At 41.6% G+C, this 16,012-nt stretch overlaps 1 non-coding gene across 1 annotated transcript; it reads left to right on the forward strand.

Annotated features, from left to right (window-relative positions):
- The first annotated feature begins 13,348 nt into the window (after positions 1-13,348).
- Positions 13,349-13,423, forward strand: Trnat-ugu (transfer RNA threonine (anticodon UGU)). The gene has a single exon. It is a non-coding gene; the product is annotated as a tRNA-Thr (tRNA).
- Positions 13,424-16,012: the final 2,589 nt, after the last annotated feature.

The following is a 16,012-nucleotide window of genomic DNA, read 5'->3' on the forward strand; positions in this document are numbered from 1 at the left end:
CTCCGCTACCCGTGTAGCCGCCAGCTGAGTGTAGTGAACTCCTGACCTATTCAGCGGAACCCGAAACCCCACCAGCCTATGGCGCAAGTCAATGAATCTGCAGCCAATAAGGTTGCAAAACCGTCTGAGCCTCTGATTCAGACCCTCCATCCGGCTCTGCACCAAAGGTCCGCAGTCGGTTTTCTCAACGATGCTGCAGATGGTCAGCTCTGCCTTCATCTCGTAAGAAAGACCGGCAGCCTTCACCAAATCAGATAGCCGCTGGAATCCAGAGAGAATTTCCTCAGATCCAAAGCGACACACGTCATTAGTGCCGACATGTGCCACCACCTGCAGCTGGCTGCACCCTGTGCTCTTCATGGCATCCGGAAGGACCCTTTCCACATCAGGAATGACTCCTCCCGGAATGCACACGAAGTGCACACTGGATTTCTTCCCCTCCTTAGCCGCCGTATCCCTAAGGGGCCCCATTACGCGCCTAACATTGGAGCTCCCAACTAATCGATAACTAAAACCTGAATTGTACTGTTTCCTACGGGCTAATTACATCAACCTAGAAGCTTCCTCTATGTTCTACTGTGTTGTTTTTAGTGTCTCTGCATTCCTTAGCACGCGACATAAGTTTGCAGACGATAAATGTAACCGTTTCAGAGAGAAAAGCTGCCAATGTAACGCTCTGGCAATACGTCGATTTGATAGCAAATGACGAAAACGGGCTTATTTCTTAGGTTTTTACTACATATGAACACTTTTCACATTCTCTCGTGTAACGTGGCTTTTAGGCCTCTCTTCATGCAAAATCTTAAGGTCGTCGGTAATGTCAAGGCACCAAAGCCGGATAATAAGTCAATAATCGATTACTAAAACTTAAAGTTTACTGCTTCTTACTGGCTGATTACATCAACTTATAAGCTTCTTCTGTGTTTTACTGTGTTGCTATTAGTACCTCCACATAGCGCAGCACACAACATAAGTTTTCAGACGATGAAGGTAACCACTTCACAGAGAAATTCCAAATTCTGTGTCTGTGTCTACTGCCTTCTCATATTGTTTAAAGCAGGTTGCTCTAAATGCCCAGTGGATCTGATTCCCTTGATACCCATTCTAAACAATCTCGGATTGGGAAAGACCAAGCTCTGCTTATACTTATAGTCTGGGAAGTTGACATATCTTAGACAGTAAAATATGATGGTTAAAGATGTCCACTGAGTATTCCCATATACACTGAAGTTAGCTTTGAACAAGAAATTATTAATTGGCCACCTACTCTTGACTCAATAGCTACTAAGATCTTTCACTGGTGAAGGAGGTGACAACGTTGTTACGTCCATTAGAGGCTTCTGTAGTTTGCTGAGAATGATGTGATATAATTGTGCCTTGTGATTTTCTGTGGAGTTCCAGAGTAAGTTCTACACTGGTGCAGGACATCCATTATTGCTGTTCTCATTCGAGGCAATCCTGGATTCTAAATCTCAAGCACCAGAGGATTAGAAACAGCAATGCAACCTCTCTCTTCCTGGCTGTCCACTATTTCAAAGTGCTGTGGTTGACAGTCTCTTCTCATTGTGCAGTGCTTGTAGATTATTGTAAATGGATAAACTGCAATATTTAGAACATCTCATTCTAAACTTTCTAAAGAACGAGACTTTTCTGTCACGACCACTTTTTGTGTGAGGTGATAAATACCAGGAATTTGGTTGTATTTTGAGAACCTAATGGTGACATACATTAGTGTCTGTGTAAATTAATGGAACTAGATTTTTCCTGAGGTCGGCAGTTTTCCGAAGGTCGGCGTTTTCCCACGAGGTCGGCGTTTTACCCCGAGGTCGACGTTTTTCCCTCGAGGTCTGCGTTTTTCCCCGAGGTCGGCGTTTTTTCCCTAGGTCTGCGTTTTTGCACTGAGGTCGGATCGGCGATTTTTTCCCCGAGGTCTAGAAATCTATCGGTATATTGAAAATCCAAAGTATTTTGATGTATATCGAACTATACTGATATGTCAAGTCAACTTGAAACATATATCCGACCACTAGATATCGGTATTTATCGAGATAGCGATATATTTCGATATACCTATTTATTTCGAGAATCGTTTTCTTAGGGGTACAGATTTTTTTCAAGACGTCCATTCTTTCCCATTATCGATTCATTTCGATATATCGACTTATGTCGAAGCACTCATTATATCGAGATGTCGATTTATTTCGAGATATCTATCTATATTGAGGCATCCATTTATTTCGAGGTATCAATTGATTTCGAAGTATCCGTTTATGTCGAGATATCGATTTAGTTTGATATACCGAAACAAATCGGGTTGTCTGTTTATTTCGAGCTATCGATATATTTCCATGTATCGGTGTACTTCAGATATCGATTCCTTTCGAGATATCGATATATTTCAAGAAACCTCTATATCTCAAGTAATCCATAAATTTCTAGATATTGTATTTTTAGAGATATCTTTATATTACTAGGTACCAATATATTTCAAGATATCGATATATTTCTATACCTCGATTTATCTCGAGAGGTCCGTGAGATTCGAGATATCGATCTATATGGTAAGCTGAAATGCGTCTAGATGTCGATATATTTCGGGATATCGAATCATTTCGATGTAGCTGTCTTTTGGAGGTGTCGATTTATTTCGAAGTTTCGATTTTTTTCATGGTGTCGATTTATTTCGAGGTTGCGATTTATTTCGGGTTGGCTATTTATTTCTGGGTGTGGATTTATTTCGAGGTGTCGATATATTTCGAGGTGACGATATATTTCGACGTTACTTGTCGACTGCATCAGCTTAGAACCTATTTCGTACAGAGTGGTGCGACTGCATACCTCAGAAGGCGACATTGATATCCAGACGATGAATGTAAACGTTTCCGAGAGAAAAGCGTCCAATGTGACGAATTGGCACTACGTCATTATGAAAACAAATGACGGAAACGTGAGGTTTCTGCCACTCAAAGTGCTGCCAACTTTCACCCCACCCCCTCCTCACTCTCCCCAGTCGTGGCGATCAGCTGGTGTGATAGAAATGGACACAGGAAAGTAATAACGTTCCATGAAATCCCATTCTAGGGAGGTTCAAGGGTAAATGTTCCAGACGGTTTATTTGCATTAAGACACGCATACTGGACATCTACAATGTCACATCTGCCAGATCGTTTCTATTGTCAGCAGTGGAAAACAAAACAGCGTACTGAAAAAGCCATAGTGAGACGCGGTTTTTGGTAGACGAAATAATAGGAATACTCTAGGCACTGATAATGATGATCTAATGAGAATTCTGGTATTGTTTTGAAAGATGCATTTAAATATGCATTGAACGTAGCTCCAAATTATTTTGAGAATTATAATTGCGGTATGATGGATCTACATTGGAGATTTGGTAATGCAAAACATTTCGATCTGAGAATACTTTATGTGATAGAACGGCATTGACCTTGTGTGTCATTAGGGTAAAGTTAATTTGCCGCCATTAACATAAAATTTATCCGCCATTAACATAAAATCTATTTTTCAGCTTACTTCAATAAGGACTCACTTCAGATGATTGGACAACTAAAGAGAACTCAAACCGTTATTTTAATAGTATTCGTAGGTCCAATGCAGCATTTACCGTGGACAGTCCCTGAGTCAAGACTGTCAGTTTTATGTAGGGAGCACTCCTTTAAGAAAGCACTCCGTGTTCAGGCCACAAGTGGCCAATCAGGACCATCCGACCGCCACGTCATTCTCACTGAGGGTGGAGGAGGAGCTGGCTCTCCCACTCGTTGTGGTAGTTTCCTTTGACTGGAGCCGCTACTATTCGGTCGAGTAGTTCCTCAATTGGCATCGCAAGGCTGAGTGCAACCCGAAAAATGGAAACAGCGCATAGCGGCCCGGATGGTCACCCATCCAAGTGCCGACCACGCCCGAAAGTGCTAAACTTCAGTGATCTGACGGGAACCGGTGTATCCACTGCGGCAAGGCCGTTGCCCCTACCACTTTTACATGATATTTTTGATCGTAGATCAGGTCTGATGGCTAGAAAGAATGGACGTTTACCATGTTATGCACATTTATATTTTCACTACGTCGACACAGCTGGTCCAATTTCGACCAGCGGTGATGGTAGCCATAATGATCGAGCCAAGCATCTTGTGTACATTGGTTGCACCCAAGTGTGTGGGGATCACAGCATTCGTGACATTTAAATTTGTTACTTCTTTGCTACTATATTCGCAATAAATTTTGCAGACAGTATCCGCATATGACGCTGAATGCACCTACAAAATTATATCATTGTACGACACATGTTTCAGGAGATACGTCATAAAAACTCAGGACAAGGCCAGACGCTGCATAGTACGGACGTGGACGCACAGCTGTAAATAAATGCCTGGTCAACACCAAGCTTTTCCGCTAGTCATCTATAAAGATAAAAAATCCCCAATATTGTCCACCAGCATATTTTTGAAAAACCTTTATTTTGTCATCCATTTTTTTTTCCTGTAAAAATCGTAAAAGCCGCATCATTGTGTTTTTAAAAATCGTTTCCTATTGTCATCTCTTTTTATGTATTTTAAACCATTTATCGCTTGTGTAACCTGTGGCTACAAGTCCATTCCCTTTATGGGGTAATCGAAATAATGAACAACGGAAAAAAGTGTGGGTCAATTTCTTCCTCATTTTTCGGAACTTTTGATAATAGTAAATCGTTGGCTCTTTGAGGGCGTGGTAGGTACATACAAGAGATTAGTGTAAGATTAGAATTTGGGTTAGATACAGTGCCAGGAGGTTCTGTTTCTATCTGGCTAGCTTCAAAGTACTTCACCATCTACTAAGTGATGCGTTTCATTGTGAATGGTGTGGTCTGTGCTAGGTCTACCCTTTACTCCACAATGCTGTTCCTTCGATGCTATTAAAACCAGGATGTTATCAAAATATATGCACAGTGGCAGACTGGAGTCTGCAGAAATATTTCCAGTGGTGGGGAGGGGGGAAGGCGCGTCGGGGCTGGAGTGCATGATTCTGAAACTGGCACTCTGTGTACAAATCAGCTGGTCAGTTACGAGGTGCATCAAGCTACAAGACCCTAACTCTATAAGCGCTACAACTGGTCAAAGCTAAGGTTTAGCAGTATTGTGGAGAATTCTTATCTGGAACAGTATGAGTATACTGTAACGAATAAAAACTCTTTACTCCAGATTCCAAGGATGGTTAGGGGCGACGGGTGAAAGTGCCCTTTTGACTATCCTCCCCTCCCCACCTCCTCCCCTCCCCCTCCCCTTCCCCCTCGCGGACGCCAATGGCTGGCCCGTTCATTTTGAGAACATCAGAGTTGCAGTAACCTTTCTGAGAAACTGTTCTAGATGTCCTTGCGCGTCAATCTTACCACTCACAACAGCAGTGGGAATGTCGGTTATCGCTCAAACAACTGGTTTTCGGCTCTTATCAGTTTCCCAGCCTCACTTTAACCTAATTGTTAAAGCCCGTCACAATACCAGTTCTTGTAATAACCGATTTTCAGTATTTTATTTACATTATTTCCTCTTGTAAACGTAGAAATCAAACAAAGATAAAAATTTTTACTTTCTCAGTTTCTTGATAAATGGAATCAAAACGTCAAATACATTTATGATGACCTGCAGCCGTCCAGAACGAAATTAGAATTATATTAATACCGTCAGCTGCTCACGGGTGTCGATATATATCAACGGGGACAGGTGACAATGTGTGCCTGTCTGGGACTCGAACCCGGGATCTCCTGCTTACATGGCAGGCTCTCTGCCCATCTGAGCCACCGAGGGCACAGACGCTAGTGTGACTGCAGGTACTATCTCGCGCACGCTTCCCGCGAGACTCACATTCTCACCTTCCATGTCCACGCACTACATTCGTAGTGTCCCACACCAACACATTCATTATTCGTGGAACACATTCTTACCAAGTCCCGTAACAGTTCGGGGAATACTTGTGCATCTTCACAGAAGAAGGTCATGGCTGGTATTGCCAGAACCATATACTTATATGGATATGGACATGTCTTCCACGAGGAATGAGTGTGTTGGAGTGGGACTCTACGACTGTAGTGTATGGACATTCAAGGTAAGAATGTGAGTCTCGCAGGAGGCGTGCGCGAGATAGTCCCTGCAGTCGAACCATACACTGTGCCCTCGGTGGCCTAGATGCATAGAGCGTCTGTCATTTTAGCAAGAGATCCCGGGTTCGAGTCCCGGTCGTGGCACACATTTTCACTTGTCCACGTTGATATTTATCAACGCCCGTGAGCAACTGACGGTATTAATATAATTCTAATTTCTTTAAATTAAATGGTCCAATAAAACTTTGTCCGCTGTTCGCTGTTTCTCTCAAAATATAGCGAGTACTTCTATACCACAGAAAGCTGCCAGTATTATCCTACTGATTTTAGTTTTTAGAACTCTGCTCAAAAATTATATTTAAATCGGTTATCACAGCACTATGCGGGCATTACGTATAATCCAGCGATAAAGAGTGAAAACTGCGGCAGGAGAACTCTCTTTTTCGTTTTAATTTCTCTGTTAACGGCTAAAAGCAGATAACGTAGACACAGGCAGCAGATCAGGCACTTTTTATTTTTATCCCGAACTATGAATGATTTGTAAAATTTTAACTTTTTTCCTTGTATGATGTCGCAAGTCGACCAAATCGACCATTGTGCTTCACTCGTACCGCATATCGTAAAATACTTCCAGGCTTCCAGATGGTGCCATTCTGTGTTACAACTGACGTTCGACAACAGCGAGAAACTGCGTCCATTCTCGCGCACTGCTTGTATAACAGGCACAGTATTGTCTCGGCAATGTTGGACCAATTCACTTGTTGCTCGTTTCTATCAGCAGTGTTATTAAAGTGGCATACATCACTTTTCCCATTTTTTCTGTAATAACGCAGTATCTCAGAGCTATGGAAATCTTACGAATAAAAATTACTCGTCTTTTTTAAAAAAGGTTTATTTGAAATCTAAAAATTTTACTACGACAACTGTGGCTAATTGGTATATCTGTTTTTACGTGGTTATCAGGAAAATATAAAAAGATACTTGTTATAACCGAGAGCAAACAAATACCGAAAGACATCGGTTATTCAGAACTAAAATACCCATGTCGTTTTAACTGATCGGTTTTTCTATCTCTAAACTGCAGTGTCGCCACAGAAAAGTGTGTCGTTCCATCAATGTACATAGCAACGTTGAGATATGTATGTGTTTATGCGCAATATCGGCAAATGGAAACACGAAGAGGTAATAAGCACATGAGCGATAGAATTTATTTCACAGTCAGAAAAGTCGAGTGACAGACAAGACTGAATCACTGTAATAGAAATTATATGGAAAGCTGTGTAAAGGAAAATTTCCAGTTCTTTCGTGGATTCCAAAATTGAAGCAAATTCCGGGACATCAAGGTGACATAGTCTTATACGGATAGTATTCCATGACTAACGTAATTGGCCCACATACTGTACTGGTATACTGATAATATTACACTACTAAGGTAATTTACCTGAAATAATTTACAAACATGTTACTATAACATTCGCTACTACTCATTACGCTAATTGACCTTCAGCCATTAAGCGCAAGCGCAGATCTCAGTTATGATACGTGCGCCATCCAAAAATTTATCAAGGTGGTAACTCAACACAACTACAAACGATCATTGTGTGCAAAATAAATAGAACACCTCATAAGAAGAACATGACGGGTTTGAATCATTCCCACCGCAAAGGATGAAAAAATCAGGCTTGCACATAAGACCACTTGATAACTAACCAGAAATTCAGATTAGTTGTAGCTTCGGTGACAATCGCCTTTTTTACATTTTCCCCGTAAACTAGATAATTATGAAACGTAACAACTACTCTAAAATATCTGCAGCAACGGACTTGCCGCGGAGGTTGCATCGGTTCACGTGAGATCACCGAAGTTAAGTGCGTTGTCGGGCGTTGAAGGCACTTGGATGGGTGATCATCCAGGCCGCCTCATGATGCCAATCGAGGAGCTACTCGACACAATAGTAGCGGCTCCGGTCAAAGAAAACCATCATAACGACCGGGAGAACAGTGTGCTGATCCCCGCCCCTCCTGTTCACATCCTCCACGGATGATGACACGGCGGTCGGATGGTGCTGTCCCAGTAGGTCACTCGTGGCCTGAAGACGGAGTACTTATAAAGCAACTACTCTCCAGTGGATGGTCGTACTACTGAGACCTTGATGCCTGGCATCAATAACAGATGGCAGCACAAGAGGTTGGCTTACGCCTACTGCCGAATTTTGCGATCTGTCGTAAGCCTGCGTAAGCACGTGGGGCCTTCCGTCTTAAGTGCAAGCATATCCATTGCGTTTTCTGCCGCGCGACTTGAGTGGAATGTTTCATTATTTCTGAAATATTATAGAAATGTTTTTCGTTGTATATCCTCACCATCGGTACTGAATTTACTGTAAAATTACTTGCTCACTTTTCGGAACTTCCGTTCATAGTAAATCGATACTATTTGAAGCCGTGGTAGACACGAGTCTAGTGTGCTTCACCTTCAGCACCTTCTGTGTCAGTCTCGGTTCCTATGTCCCTGATTTCACAACGAACAGTTCGTTGTCTACTGAGTATACTGTCTGTTGCACAACACTATCCCTCCCACGCTGCTAAATGTAGGTCGTCGGCAAAATATGACTGCAGTGGAACAAGGGCGTCTGCAGAAATTTCCCCAGGAGGTGGTGGTGGCATTGTTAGTGGTGTGTGTGTGTGTGTGTGTGTGTGTGTGTGTGTGTGTGTGTGTGCGTGTGTGTGGGTGTGTGTGTGTGGAGGCCATTACTATGAAATTCACACAGTCCAGACCGCCAAGGAAAATAAACCTTGAGATTTGGAAAGGTTGTTGATCTTATACCGCTTATACTGCATATTTCGAAATTCCACCTCTAAGGGGGATACACAGGAAATGAAAGGATTTTTGAAACATGTAGCTATTAAGGTAATTTTGAAGCTAGGCAGACGAAAATTTGTATCTGGTTTCTAGGTCAGAAATAAAGAAATATGTGTTCCAGTATTATTGGGAATTTAACCTCTATGAGGTGAAATAGTAGGTGAACATTTTATCTTGAGATAAAAAATTATGGAAGGACTATGGAAGTATTTTTAAGGCTATATCTACGAAAATTGGTATTTGACTTCAAGGTTACAAATAAGAAAATACGTATTTTCGTGTTTTCGGAAGTTCAACCCCTAAGGGGATGAAATAGAGTGAGCTGGTGCGTTTCTGGCGCCAGTTTCCGTCGATCGATGTTTCGATCTTTGAGTCGCGGTCCAGAGGGCACTGCTCGCTAACCGACTGTAGTAGTTCTCTGTGCGGCCCAACATCGGGCTTACCGCGCTTACACTGGACACAGTTGCCAACAAATCGCATGCCATCGCCATATAGGTTGGGCCAAAACATGTGTTCCCGAACTCTGTTCAAGGTCTTGTAGAACCCCAAATGATCCCCTACCGCCGAATCGTGGAAATATCTGAGTGCCATGCTAACTCGTTCCTGTGGAATACAGACCTTCCCTTCACCACGGTTGTCTTCCCCTTTACACAAGACACCCCCCCCCCCCCCCACCCCAGCCCCCGAAGACCTCGCCATCCGCCAACTGCTGCCGAATCGGTCCCCACCCGGGGTCCTCGGCCTGTTTGCCGGCTAAGTCGCAGAAGAAGCCGGGTGTCTCGGAGAGAAGGAAATTGACCCCCAGATCCGGCTCCACGTGGCCCTTGCCTTCCCCAGACTCTGCCGCGAACATACGGATAAGAGCGTCGCCAATTCATTGTCTCTGCCACTAATATGGCGAACCTGGAGATAAGTCTCGTCATCTTAACTTCGGTATGATTTTTAGCGATCTTATTAATCAAAGTTTAAGGGCTGGCACTGGCCAAGTAACTCACGGAGGCTCATTGGTTTCAGTCCAGTTGTATTGCTCACCTGTTCTCCATATAAGGTTGTGTAGTTTATGTCTCAGAAAATTGTCTGCTCTTGATGTGTGTTGTGTTAGAGATAACTGGCAGCGGTCGACGCTAGCATACTGGGAGCAGAGCACCACAGCGGCAGAGAGATATTTGAGGCCATGTCCTCTCCTTTACATCTTGGGTTATGTTGTCACTTTTGCGTGATTCCATCTTTCCGGTGCTGAACTATAGCATCCAAAGTTCAATTGCATTGCCATGTTGAGTATATTTCTATGTCATTCTCTGCCTCGTGGATCTCTTGTATTGATTTGAATCCTTGGTCTGCTCGCGTCTATCGCCAATTCACACGAAATATTGAAGCAACCTTATTTTAAGGGTATTGTCATATAGTCATGTTCTAGTTGTAATCATTCTAAGAATATTGTTGATTAATCAACTGAGTAAGTAAATTTGAAGGTCCGTTTAATCAAAATTAAAGGACCCCCTTAATTGTTTTAGTCATTTTTATACAGTTTTGTTTAGGAAAGTTGGCAAGCCGAACGTTAAATATCTGTATTTTTACGCTTAATCTGTTTCTCCCCTGATTGCAAGTAGTGAGAGTTCTGCTATGAATTTTATGGACATTTGTGCTATTTAAGTAAAGCTTTACCTAAGTATATATACCTAGTCATATTCAAATTTCAAGTTTTACGGGTCTCGTTCCACTTAACGAAATTTATTTATTATTTGTCCAACTGATCTGGCCTTGTGATTTTATAATGCTTTTGATTGTAATAAAATATGTAGCAACTACAACGGATTACTATTGTGATTTTGGTGTGTCACTACCATACCCCATATCACAGAGGATGAAATGTTTCATGAAATATATGAAAACCTGTTTTTGATACATTCAACGATTAAGAGGGTGGAATATAGGATGTAATATTTTATGAAAGTATTTCAGTGCGAAAGAGTTTTTAAAGCGAAATCTATGAATATTGTGTTATTGAAAACTACGTGTTTCACTGTTTTTGGAACTACAACCTCCAAGAAGGTGCAATAGGGGCACAGGTTTCACTGACCCATAGCCTTCCAGCCCAACCTGCAAAGTATACGGACTTGAAATTTGATGAAGGTGTAAATCTTACGCTGAAAGCATCATTTAAGAAGAGATTGTTCGAAATTTCACTCCTATGTGGGTGAAACATGGGTTGAAAGTCTTTTTTTTTTAAATATGTCCCTATGTCCCTATTGAAGCTATAACTACAAAACTATGAAAATTGACATTTGGTGTCTCAGTCAGATACAAAAAAGAAACAGGTTTTTAGCATTTTCCGAAATTCTTCCATTGGGGGATAAAATAATTAGTGAAGGTTTTTTGAAAATAAATCATTATTAAAGAACTACTGAAGCATTTTTATAGCTACATCTATGAAAATAGGTATTTGACATCTCGGTTGGATGTAAAAAAAATGTGTTTCGTTGCTTTTGGAAATTTAACTCACTAATAGAGTGAAATAGGGGATGTAATGTTTTATGAAATATTTCACTATGAAAGCATTTTTAGAATTAAATGGATGAAGATTTGAATTTGGCTCCTCGGCTCTAAATAGAAGAATACGTGTTTAATTGTTTTTGAAAACCCAACCCCTATAGGGTGTGAGATGTTTCAGAAAATGGTTCATTATGAAAGGATTGCTAAATATATCTGACAATTCGTAATCGGCTAATATGTTACAATTTTTAAAAACTACGTGTTTTTCTGGTTTTGGAACTTCGAGCATAAGGGGATGAAAATTTTAATGAAATATTTATTGCGTTATATTAAAATATTTTAAATCTGCATCTATGAAAACCGGTATTTCACTTCTCAATTAGATATAAAGAAATATGCGTTAGGGAATGAAAGACTGTACGGAGATATCACCACAAGAATACAAACGGCTTGATTAACAAAAACCTTGGACTCCAGCTGTCAGCATTGCTTTTTGATCATTCAGTAAAAGACCATGCTTCAACGGCGCTAAGTTTAGAAAGTTTAGAAAGTGTTGCAGTTTATAAAAGACATAAAAAAACGATTAAAGAAAAAAATTCTTTGCAGACCATGAACGGTCTACGCAAGTAAAGAAGCGGATGATAAGCTAGCTCTTTATGCAAATGAGTTGGTCAGTTTAAGTTCCGAGACATGTCATGCAGCAGGAACGGAATCCTATAGTTGCTACGATTGGCTAAAGGAAAAGTTTTGCAGAATCACTCGAAATCACTTCTGCAAGTGGCTAAGAATCTCGTAATGAATAAAAATTCTGTACTGAGAATTCCAAGGTGGGAGATGCAAGATTCCTCCCCCCCCCCCCCCTTCCCCCTCCTCACAATGCTATCCTTCTTTACCTACAGCAAAAAATAAATAAATAAATTAATAAATAAAACTAGAGAAATTTCTACTATGAAACTATTTGCATACAAGAGAACGGCCCTTGAAATTTAACTCTTCAAAGTTTCAAGCCCTGCTCATTCCGGATATTGATTAGAAAGTGTTAATCCACATGTGAAACCTGAGTATATAATCCCTGTGACATTTGATCAACGGTGTTCCATAAGGACAGGTTCTCATTCAAAACGTTCGAAAATTCAATTTCTTTGTAGTTGCATTTTTTAAAGGTGTACTTGTGTAGACTCTTGGAACAGAAAGTTTTTTTTTTTAATCCGTGCTTTACAAAAGTTTCTACAGTCCATTGTTTGAAGCAGTGTCACGGCTGCCATGAGCCGCGCGGGGTACCCGCCATGTGTCCAACGCCTTGTCACGGTTCGCGCGGCTCCCCCTGTTGGAGGTTCGAGTCCTCCCTCGGGCATGGTTGTGTGTGTGTTGTCCTTAGCATAAGTTACTGTAAGTAGTGTGCAAACATACGGACTGATGGTTCAAATGGCTCTGAGCACTTTGGGACTTAACATCTGAGGTCATCAGTTTCCTAGAACTTAGAACGACTTAAACCTAACTAAATTAAGGACATCACACACACCCATGCTCGAGGCAGGATTTGAACCTGCGACCGTAGCGGTCGCGTGGCTCCCGACTGAAGCGCCTACAACCGCTCGGCCACATCGGCCGGTCTATCATGTATTCTAGAAGAGTTGCAAGGTCGTCAGTGGCGCCTGTTCTTTCGAGAGCAGTTACTATCTTCATATCTATGGTTAAACCTTACCCAGCCATTGACCTTCGTCTGTGCGAATGCGCACAGGTTGCCGGAACTCTTACGGGAATCGTCACCTTAGTGTGAGCCAGTAATGAGTGGATGGACAAATACCTATTAAGTACATTACGTATGCGGATTGTGGACGGTTGGGGATGTGAGTCTCACGGGAAGCGTGCGAGGGATAAATTCCTGCAGTCGTGCTGTTCATGTGTGCCCTCGATGGCTCAGATGGATTGAGCGTCTGCCTTGTAAGCAGGAGATTCTGGGTTCGAGTCCCAGTAGGGGCACACTTTTCAGCTGTCCCCATCGAAGTATATCAACAACACCTGTCGGCAGCTGAGGGTTTCAATTAATTATCAGTTGTGAAGGTGATTCGATGAACCCTTTGCCAGGCACTTAAATGTGTTTTGCAGGGTATCCATATAGATGTAGATGATAACTCGTCCCGTGTCGCACGTGCTCAAAATGATTCATACTGCAGAATGCATGCAAACATACTCACCGAAAATACGGACGAATATCAAGTGCAGGCTGCCGAGTGCTGCATATCCAGCTTTGACAGATCGGCTTTTCCTGCCAAGAAGAACAGGAAGTTGCTGTCTAGGAACAATCAGAGGTAGAGGAAGGGTTGATAAATACTCCTTGACTTGCAGACTAAACGTAAATAACGAAAATACATTTTTGGTAAAAATTGGTCAAAACATAATCGGTTGCCCTCCGTATTGGATTAGCTGTTTTGAATATTGAAAATCTGACTTCAGATTCGTTTTCAGCGACATTAAAAATATATATGTAACACTCAGTTCATGCAAATCGAAGTAATAATATAACTAAATGTTTTCCCTAAACTTTGAACACATTTTTTTCGGGTAACTATTTTCTCAGAACGGCATGCAGCATAAATTAAAAGTGGTTCGTTCTCTTAACATCTACCTCTGACCCCTAAAAGTAAACACTTTTCTTAGGAACTTATAGCTATAATATGACATTTGTTAATATTAACTAATTTTTGTGTAGGCATAAGGAGTGAAACAAACCCTCAAAAATCGAACTCAAAGTTCGAATTAGCACTGTATCGTTAAATTTAAGGTTGTTTCATTGCGGTTAGGTATACGCTCCCATAAATTTTATGTTTTATCGACTGATGTTATCCATTTTCAATTTCAGAGGAATAATGTAGTATCAACTGATGTTACCCATTTTTGAATTCAGGTAACATATGAGGTGCCACACTGCACGCGCTCTGCGTACTCCAGTCTCGCAGGCCCTTGATCAAATCATAATTACGGGCGCCATTTTTTATTGAAAATCTAAAATTAAGCTCATAGTATTATCACTCGTAATTCCCAAACAGATCTTTCGAATGTATTTTCATTGTCTCAAAAAGAATTTCAAATGTACCCTTTTTTGCTCATTTGTATGAGAACCTGGCCGTAACGCCGGAATATAGTCACGAGATTTTTTTTCAGAGACGCTGTACGTTCGCGAGAAGACTTTCGTTCTGCGCGTGTCGAAGGACATTCCTCAGATATTACTGTGTGTGTGCTACTCAGTCGTGCCATTTAAGTGTACATCTTTGCATAGTTTTCCTTTCACGATGTAAACAGTGTTCCGCTCAGTTGCTAACTGGCCAGTGAGTGGTTCCGAAGGTATCGGATGTGCGGTGTGTTCGGTCTGCTAGGACAACAGCAGACTAGCGTGGTGCGATGGCAGAAGCAGACACTGAGGGAGCTAGCTGCTGGGACGCCAGCGAACAATTTATGCCAAGTAAGACGAAGAGGACTATTCCAAAATTACGAGCCGTCTCAAAAGTGTTTACCATTGCTAAATCTTGCTGTTGAGTCTGACAAAACTGGCAGTTTTGCCTAGAGATACATTAGAGAGAGCTACAGGAAATCCCCCCACCCCCCTCAATGAATTTTTGGTTGTGATGACAGGCCGATTGGTAGTGTAGCCCGAGATCTAAGTTAGGTTGGAAGGTGGTAATTTGATTGAGAGTTGTTTACGCCAACGATTATGAATGCCGACTAAACGTTGTGCGAGCAGATTGCCCTGTAGCGTAGCCTAGCGTTTCCGTCCGCGCCACATTTAACACACTTTCTCTAACTGTGTACAAAAGTCTCACAACAGCCACGATAACTACGTTTCTGGTGGGGGGAGGGTAGAGTCCACTATGTAACTTTCACTGCAAATTTTAGTAACCGCATAAACTAACCGAAATAGAAGCGTAATTTTAACTATATTTCCTTTTGTGGGAAAATAATGGTTCTCCTCTTTCGGCAGCAACTGTAATATGTAGGCGACTTATTAGTTTTTTTTAACTCTGAATCATGATCTCAATAGACGCAGTGCTATTTTTACGTTACTTGATTTGTGGTCTATAGTAAACAATGCAACGAATTGGTAAATTCTTTGAAGTTTGACGTGTGTTACATAGACGACGTCTGCAATGTTCGTAAGGCCAAGTTTGCATATATTCGGTGTCTGTTTTTTTGGCCATGTACTGTATAATTAAAGGGAGGAGGATTATGTTCAAGGAGCAGTGCATTAGCAGTCTATGGAGAAATTGAGAATTTGGATCTAAAGAACGGCATGCTCGGGCAGTTCGTGCTATTCTGTTGACCACTGTGTAATTCGGACACAGTGATCATTGCCTCTCCCTCGTAACCAGGGGACTCGGGTGCTAATCCTGGTCTGGCACAAATTTTCAACAGTGCCCATTGACTAAAGTCTGTGCCCATTGTCAGCTAATGTCATTGTTTCGGTGTTAAATTGTATTTTGTTCACGATACGTAGTTTGGCTTTTTCATGGATAACAGCTTTGAAAAGCGTACAGGTTATATTGATATTTGCTCGTCGTTAGTCCAAGGCAACTA

The sequence above is a fragment of the Schistocerca gregaria genome, unplaced genomic scaffold, assembly GCF_023897955.1.
Source record: "Schistocerca gregaria isolate iqSchGreg1 unplaced genomic scaffold, iqSchGreg1.2 ptg000356l, whole genome shotgun sequence".
Classification (NCBI taxonomy): domain Eukaryota; kingdom Metazoa; phylum Arthropoda; class Insecta; order Orthoptera; family Acrididae; genus Schistocerca; species Schistocerca gregaria.